Raw genomic sequence first — 9,527 nt, 5'->3', positions numbered from 1 at the left:
ATGCATTTTTTTATTCAGAAATAACTCATATTTATCAAATGGTCATGAATTTTAGAAAAAATCGTATTTTTTTGCTGTATATTTATCAAAATAAAAAAAAATCCTCTATTAACAGTTTTATAAAATTTGGTCCACATAATCTCCCTGCAAAATGCAACAAAATGTCGTTTTAAAAAATAGTGGTCCATGCACTCGTTTTCAAATTAAATCAGTTTGAATGATAAAAAATAGTTGAAAAATGTATCTTTTCCCGATATGTCATAGTTTGACGTCGCGAAAATAACATTTTACGTTAGCAACGTCATTACCTCCCCTGTAACTGTATCGTATGCCCTTAAAGACGTCAACGTTCACTATTCTATTCACGACGGATGATAGGCTAGTGTTCAAATGACATTCGGTAATTATATAGTTTGACGACTTCACCTGCTTACCATTATAGCGTTATTTTTTTTTTTTTTTTTGCATTCTTTAATAAAACAAATATTTGTGAAAACAATTATGTGTAGGCACGTGTCTTAAGTGACGACGGTATAGCTACGCCCCTGTTTTCCATACCAATTAGATTTCAAAGAGTGTATTCACTTGGATAAAAATGATATTCACTGCGCAAAACTTCACCCGCTTTTACATGTAAAGTTTTATGAACAATTGGTTTGAGTAAATAATTATAATTAAAACCCTTATTTTCTCTCGAAATACGGAATTAAACAATTAACCTTTTATTTCGATCACTGTGTGCGTTTCAATTGACTTTTGAAAGACTGATATTAACTGCGGCCAAACAAATATTTACCTCATTCAAATAGGGAAATTGCTAAATAAGAACTTCGAGGAAAATAAACGGAAATTCCCTTATCAAATGGCAAAATCATAAACTCGAATAAATCAAACGAAAAGATAACAACTGTCATATTCCTGACTTAGTATAGACATTTTCTTATGTAGAAAATAATGGATTCTGGTTTTAAAGCTAGCTAAATCTCGCACTTGTATGACAGTTGCCGAAAATTCCATTATATTAACAATGCGTGAACAAAGTAGGTAAACATATAAAAAGCAGGTGTATAGCAGTCAACATTGTGTTATCATCTCAATCACTTAATAACAAATATGTCAACAAAGAAAACCTAATTGGCATACAGAGAAAGCTGATTAGCAAAAAAAGAAAAACAAGAATACAATAATTTACCACTGCACAATAAAAAAAAGACAGTTATATATATTGTGCAACAGTAACATCCAATTGTCGACATCATTAGTGACAAAAGTATGTTTAAATAGTTGTTTGGAAGTTTTGCTTTATATTTACAATAAAACGTTTCTTCGTATAGTAATGGCAAAATATTTTCAAAAAATGTTCAAATAGAGAAATTGTATATACTTATCTACTTATCATAAAAAAAAAATAGTTTTTTTTTCTTATTGTTCTTTGTGTTGTTTGTTGTTCTGTTTCATTGCATGGTTGGTGTAACCTTCTTTCATTTTCAACTAAAACATTAGCCCTTTTTATGAATTTATGTAATATGTTTGTATCTCTTATATGTGCAAACAATGTCCTCCTTATATATGAACATGATAAATGAAACAATTGATAGAATGCGTTTGGTCAACACCAATCAATTAATATTTCGAAAATGTACTTTGAAGAATTTGGCATTTTGGATTTGTTGAAAATACCAAAACAACGGTGTGATGTAATGTGTCTTTCTTTTAATTTCTATAGGAGTCTCTATTTAATTGTAGAGATTGTACATTTAGATGAAGTCTTTATTCATTTTTTACGGACTTTCAGATGCTGTCTCTATCCATTCTAACGACAAAACCTTCTGAAGGTTTTTCTACCACAGGAATAGATTACCTTAGCTGTATTGGGAATAACCTTTCTGAAATATGGGTTCTGAATGTACTTCAACTTCGTACTTTATTTGGCCTTTCTAAACATTCGAGCGTGACGAAACGCACGTCTTGCGTATATGATATTAATTCTGGTATAATGTTGATGTTAATGTTATATAATGTTGTATAATATTCAAATGAAATCAATATTCATCTCTAACGACTTTCAAATAATTAATACTCTAAAAACAACTTTGCAAAATCACCAAAGACTTTTAGATAAGCCTCTATTCATTTGTATCGACTCCAAGGTGAAGCCTTTGTGCATTTCTTACTACTTTCAGATGAGGTATCTAATTAGTATAAAACCATTACTTTTAAAAAGAATAGAAAGTACACTTAATTTGTTTATTAATAAATACCAGTCAATAAACTTGTGCAAATAGTTCTCATTTTAAGATTCTTCACATGATATCTAAAACGTTTGAAATGAATTGAATACATACACTTGACAAAATATAAAAGTGGATACTTACGGTTATATTCGTGTCAAGGTTTCATATTTGGTCGTGTGTGTCTTTCAACAAATTTCGTCTTAAAGTGATAGTTAAATTTGTATGTTTTTGTCAAATATGTCTTAAACAACAATTCCACTCTTTAACCTTTTAAATTTTCAGCCCATGAATTAGTCAGTGACACAAGAAATGTCAAAAGACCTTGCTTTAATTTATAAAATTTGGTATAATTTCATACTATTTAGATCTGAAAATGATTCCAATATTAAGACATTGCATATTTTATGTTCCTACATTGTTTACTTAAAGGCTATTGGGACACATTGGTTGTTGTAACATTAAAAAGATATATAACTATCAGTCATTGTAGTTTTGTGCCATAGTAAATTGTTTGTATTCTTGTCTTTCAGTTGGTCCTAATATACTTAGTCTATATAACGTTTTGATTATCTTTGTTGACATCTTTGCTTGTTTTTATAGTGATTACGATTATAACATAATGTTTTTACGTGTGACCCTATTTTTGACATGTTTGCTATTATATGTCTGTTTGTTTTGTTCACACATCGTTGTCAATATAAAGTTAGAAGCATGTTACTCATGCAGTGGTTATGGATGATAGTAAATGGTCGAAATGTTCAATTGTAGCTGTAGAATTGATACCGTTTATGACAGTATTACAATTAAGTCGATACCTCTGCTGATTGACTCTTAGTCACCGAGGGAACTAACACCAAGACGAAAGCCAGTACGGCGGTACTGTTGAAATGCGCATACATTTCAGTATAAATGGTACCATTTTTGTGCATTTTGCATTGTTTCACATTTGTCATGTTTGGGAGGGACATTTTATATGTGGCAATACGGTATGGGCTTTCTGCATTGTTGAAGACCGTATGGTAACAAAGAACCTACTCGAGAGTGAAGACCACAACATTTTCGTTTTATTATTCATTTTTACGTTACTTAACATTTATCAATATCCGCGTTCATTAACCTTACGTCATTTGATCTCTAGTGTATAATAGTTATTTTATTGTCAATTATACCACATCCCCTGTTTTTATGATTAATATTATAGCACCTTATTCTAAACGTTTTGTCAGTGTTACATGACCATCGTCACATTACCTTTTTAATGATTCAAACAGTTACATTTTAAGTTTTATATTTTTCGTACTGTGAATTCATTATTATTCGCTGAATACCAATATTAGTGGGTTTGGTGGGTACATGTGAACCACGAATTTAAACATTCAACGAAAAACAAATTTTTAAAAAATTGTATCCAGACTTTGGCAGAACCACGCAATTAAATATCCACAAAAATGCTAGGTTTCCGCAATCCACGAAAATAAAAGTATTCACAGTATTCTATAGTTTACAAAAATCTTTGTAAGGTATACATCTTTATCTGACAAAGGCCACTTATTCACGAACCAACAATCATGATCATTTGCTTTATTATTATAAAAATGAGGGGATTCGGTATTACTCTCTTGTGTCATCTATCTATAGAGACAATTTGACAAAGATTTGAACTACTATAGGTCGTCGTATGGCCTTCAATAATTTTCAAAATCAATATCATATCGCACACTATAGGACGGGTGCCAAATGTGAAACAGGGTCTGCTTACCCTTCTAGAGAATTTGAGATCACCTCCGTTTTTAAGTGCAGTTATTTTTTGTATGTTGTGCTCTTTTTTTATTTCGTTTTGTCTATGGTCGTATTCAGTGTTTGCCATAACATTATCAGTTTGACGATTTTGAAGGTCCCTTTTGTATTTTTTTACTCTGTTTTATAATTGTCTACAGTATGAAAAAAAGTGATACAATAAAAAAAGAAAGCAAATCAACCACGTGATTTGTGCTAAAAAAAAGATACAATACAAACTCACATGGCAGACAGCAGTTAACGTCAACCACATAATCTCGGAAGTTTTAAGAACAAACGAATGCTATTGGGAGATAATATGTTTGAATAACTCAACACTCTCATTCACTAGAATTATAATATTATAAAACAACACAAGACAAAATTTAAAAGGGTTATCTCTTTATATCAATACAAAGCACCAAAAACTTACAAAAAAACCTAAGCTATCATTGAAGACATCAGGATAATAAATTAAGGACACGACGTACCGATTAAAGTGTATTTATAATAACTGAAAGATAGTTTAAAACCAATTTCAACTAGATAAAACCAATATAAATGTTTCATGTGATGTATATTAAGTTTTAAAATCCTATTACTATACTACAGATTAAGTGGATACTTATAGTATAAATGTTTCAAGGTTGTTTTTGTTTCATATGGGTCATGACAAAAGATAAACATTGTCTAGAACGCATTTCATATGTTAATCTAATGCTTTAAATTGACCTATTCGATATCTGTAGAAATTTGGTATACTGTCATTACAATGTAACAATCTGTAAAATGTAAATCCTACTCTTATTATAAGACCCAAATATCAATAAGCTGACGATTTCAAGAAACTGATAACTCCTAATAGACATGAGAGTGTCAAATGTACGGTGAGTTAAAAAAAAATGAATGAAGGAAAAGCTGTTCTCGAGTTGTATACAATAAGACATACTTTTATAATTTTCCAGTGCAAATGCATCAATTTGGTGTAAAAAAAATGTATCATCGATAGAAATAGCGACATTCCCTTACTCAGAATTCAAGGCAATTGAAACTCGAGAAGCAAGGAAGGAGTAACTTGAAAGTGTAAAGATAAGAACGAGCAGATCATATAAACGATTATCAGCACTAACAAAACACGTGACTGTACCAATTAAGTGTCTATACTCGTTAGGCGTAAAATTTACATAAACTCTGGTTTAGGGAAGTAAGGCAATCGTGTGGGTAATGCGAAATGTATAAATGATATACAATCTATAGTGGAAATGTACTCTTAGATTGATATATAGTTTATTGGAACCAAAATGCAAACAATAACAATGTCCATTGCTGTGTGTGATACATTTTAATGTTGTGTCGTTGTTCTCCTCTTATAATTAATGCGTTTCCCTCAGTTTTAGTTTGATACCCGGATTTTGTTTTTTGTCAATAGATTTACGAGTATTGAACAGCGGTATACTACTGTTGCCTTTATTTATCAATCAATACCAAACTATTATGATATTACTATCTCTAAATTGACATTGATTTTGAGTGTTCCTTATAATTTTTTTATTTCATTTTGAATTTACTTGTTTGCATTCCACATATCTACATATGTTATTCATTTCATAAATGCTAACAAGGTTGCAATCGGTTTGTTTATTAAGATTATACTGATAAGTTGTAACGAAATGCTGACGACACAATATTTGCTATTCGACTATAAAAATTAACACAAAAGTACTTGATAATAACAATAGAATAAATACGTGAGTTTATACTATTGTTTGTCTGTTTGTCTTTTCCGATTTAGCCATGGCGTTATCAATTTATTTTCGTTTTTTTTTTTTTTTAGTTTTAGTTTTACCTGTTATCTTTCGCCTCTCTTTTGTTTTTCTTTAAATAAAGTAACATTTCTTCCAATTAAAAATATAAAAATCAAGTCTCACACTCCATTATTGCTTTATAATAGTGTGTATCTACTGATTGCTCTATTTTGTTTCAGCAAACACTTGCGTTATTTTACAAATTATTTTGTAATTTAACAAATCATGCAAATGTTTTAAAAAAAGTAGATAACATTGATTTGAAGGTTTGCCACTTTTAACATTTCTCTACTAAATCTCAAAATCATCAACTAAATATCTGTGTGACTCTTAATGTCTCAACAGATTTTTTTTAATAAATGAGACCCCAAAACTTTGTAATCTGAGCCAAACTGTGCTATCGTTTACTTGCTATTTATAGTAAACAACGGAACAATAACATCAAAGCATTGCATTTGACATAATTTTCGAATTCATTTCATGGGAAAAAAAACTAATACGACAAACGCTCATTTCAGGAAGTGCAAATTAATAATCAGAGCTTATAACTTAAAAACACGACGGCTTATTCATATTGTATCAATTTTGACATATAGCTTGATAACATTAGTTTGCAATTATTTTAAACGAAGTGCTAAATGTGTTGCGTTTTTGTGAGTTTCGATATAAAAAAAAATATGGAAAATGCTAAGGAGGAGATACGAATCATACATAAAAAATAACGGACACTACCTTGACCAAAGGAGAAAAGACAAAGAAAAACTAAACAAAAAAACATTCCACAAAACACTTCATAAAAATGGTAGAAACAGAGCAACGTTTACTAAATCAAACAATTAGTAGTGCGCTGACAGAAGTGTAAAAAGTCGTCTAGATCGCGAGTTTAATTTCCCCAAATAACACACGGCTAAAAATGGTTTTATCTTAAAGATAAATATGTCTTCTTTAGTTTTTGCCTCGTCGTCAGAATTTCGTACGGTCACATTTTTTCTAAAAAGTCGCTTTAATGACTAGTAGTATTATAGTTTCAACCCCCCTTTTTCAAAATAAAAATTTGTGTATGTTTAAAATAGAGAATGGAAATGGGGAATGTGCCTAAGAGACAACAACCCGACCACAGAAAAAAACAACAGCAGAAGGTCACCAACAGGTCTTAAATGTAGCGAGAAATTCCCGCACCCGGAGGCGTCCTTCAGCTGGCCCCTAAACAAATATATACTAGTTCAGTGATAATGAACGCCATACTAATTTCCAAATTGTACACAAGAAACTAAAATTAAAATAATACAAGACTAACAAAGGCCAGAGGCTCCTGACTTGGGACAGGCGCAAAAATGCGGCGGGGTTAAACATGTTTGTGAGATTTCACCCCCCCCCCCCCTATACCTCTAGCCAATGTAGAAAAGTAAACGCATTACAATACGCACATTAAAATTCAGTCCAAGAGAAGTCCGAGGCTGATGTCAGAATATGTAACCAAAGAAAATAAACAAAATGACAATAATACATGAATAACAACAGACTACTAGCATACTTACATGAAATCCAAATAGTTTTTTCTGAAGCCATTTTTATATGTCAAAATATTCTATTCAGTATTTTATTTTCTTCTAATCTATAAAAGTTGCTAAGTTTGGACTGTTTAAAATTAAGGTAATTTTAATCGCAAATTCAGACACAAACTTTAGTTTCTTCTTCATAGTAGTAATACAAATTATCCCATATTATTTTAAGAGTATGATATTTCATAAAACTAATAACTGATAAAAATTTCAGAACCTAAATATAAAAAAAAACCTTAAGAAATCAATTGAAAAAGAATTGAATAAAAAAACTTCAATTTCAACACGAAACCTATTCACTTGCCTTCCGTCACATTTTGTGTATTAGGCATAATTTCCTCTCAAATGATATATATGAAGGGGTAAATTCAGTAAACAATCTCCCATTGACTTTAATGCTTATCTATGTATGGAATTAAATTTATACCTGATTTACCTTTAGAAATTAGAAGCTTTCATATTATTATATGGCACATACTTTGTTTGCATATGTTTATATTCTATGTTTTTGTAATAAAACATCAAATATATTTTGTCAGAAAAGTCTAATTGTGAAATTAAAATAATTGACGGATAGTTTCAGTAAATATTCCGTGACATGTCAAGTTTGTTGAAACTTGCTCCTTTAAGTCCAAAGAAAAGACAAAAGTTGTTATACAGGGCTTAATATGCAATAAAAAAAAAACTCGACTGAAGTTTTGATTCAATTTACTAGTAAAGGGAAGTCGAATGTTGTATCTGCATTGCATAAAAGATTGGACGAGGTGAACATCGAGATGTTTCATGCGATAGCTGGGAATTTGAAGAACTTTGTGCAGGCAGTTTATCATTGTTCATGCTACAAAAGTTACACACGTGAACATCATTGTCCTCTCTTTAAGAGCGAGGAAGCTTCTAAGCTGATATTTAATGACGACATACAATTATCGGACTGTTGTCCCTCAGTTTCGGGTGTTTGTACGCGTTCTAGAATGCAGTCGTTCAACTGGAGCGCTGTATATTTTGTTGTAACAAAGCATTGTAGAAAGATAAAAAACTACTCAAGTTTGAATCAGATGAGCGTATCAAGAATGTTCTAAATTATTTATTTCTATAGAAACTCAGTTGTCAACAACTTCAACAAGTTCAAGGCAAATCTAACATAATATTTGGTAGCAAAATAAATATTTGAGATGCCATATCAGCTGCTAGTCAATTGAAAACTGACCTCAAAATCTCAATGTTAACTGTATTAGACACAAATAACGGACATGTATTTCATTCCGCTGCAAGTATACTTAGAAAAGACATCGAAAATCTACAGAAGAATACCCAACTTCGAATGAATTGTCTCTTCCTTCTTAAAATTCAGTCAATGCCTTCGTATTAAGTGCAATTCATTTTATGGTTACTCGATGAAACTGCTTACAGCCAAGTGTATTCGCAGGAAATGGCACCAGAGAAAATGCGTAAATGCTTGGCAATTGTTGAGTCAATAGTTTATGTGGCCATTTTTTTTACTCCTTTTCATGTAGGATAGGTTTACAAATGTACCATGAGTTTGGTTCAAAACACCTGGTTGAAACATTGAATGCGAATGGATTTTGTGCTTTTTAAAGTAAAGTGCGACGCTATCTAATAAATGTTGACAACCATGAAATTGAGCGAATTCAAGATAGTATGTACGTCTCGTATAATGTTTCCTAATTATCTTTGCAGACAAGCATATGGATTTCATCACACCTTCCTAAACCCCCTTTAAGATCTCCGTTAAATCTTTGATTAATTGATAGCGATGGTTTGAAACTGGTATTCTTTTAGGAACAAATGTTTTCGGACTTCCTACAATACCTTGTCTGTACTTGTAAAGAAAAGTATGCGTGCTCAAAATAACGCGTTTGCTTTGGGCAGAACCTCTCATGTGCAGACTGTGTCCATGAGTGAAATGTGTAGAAATATTAAAACATTTATGGTGACGGTTGATAAAAATGAAGATGATGGAGATAACGGTTGATTTGATATAATAGCTTGTTGCACTGGTACACACTGTCCCAGGTTAGGGAGAGTTGGCGCGACTTTGAAAAAGTTAAACCCCGCCGCATTCTGTATGTGTCACAAGACTGTCATGCAGTGACTGTTGTTTCTTACTGTATACTATATTTTTTTCTTTC

The sequence above is a fragment of the Mytilus galloprovincialis genome, chromosome 1, assembly GCF_965363235.1.
Source record: "Mytilus galloprovincialis chromosome 1, xbMytGall1.hap1.1, whole genome shotgun sequence".
Classification (NCBI taxonomy): Eukaryota; Metazoa; Mollusca; class Bivalvia; order Mytilida; family Mytilidae; genus Mytilus; species Mytilus galloprovincialis.
The sequence above is the reverse complement of the archived record's forward strand: the minus strand, read 5'-3'. Positions refer to the sequence as shown.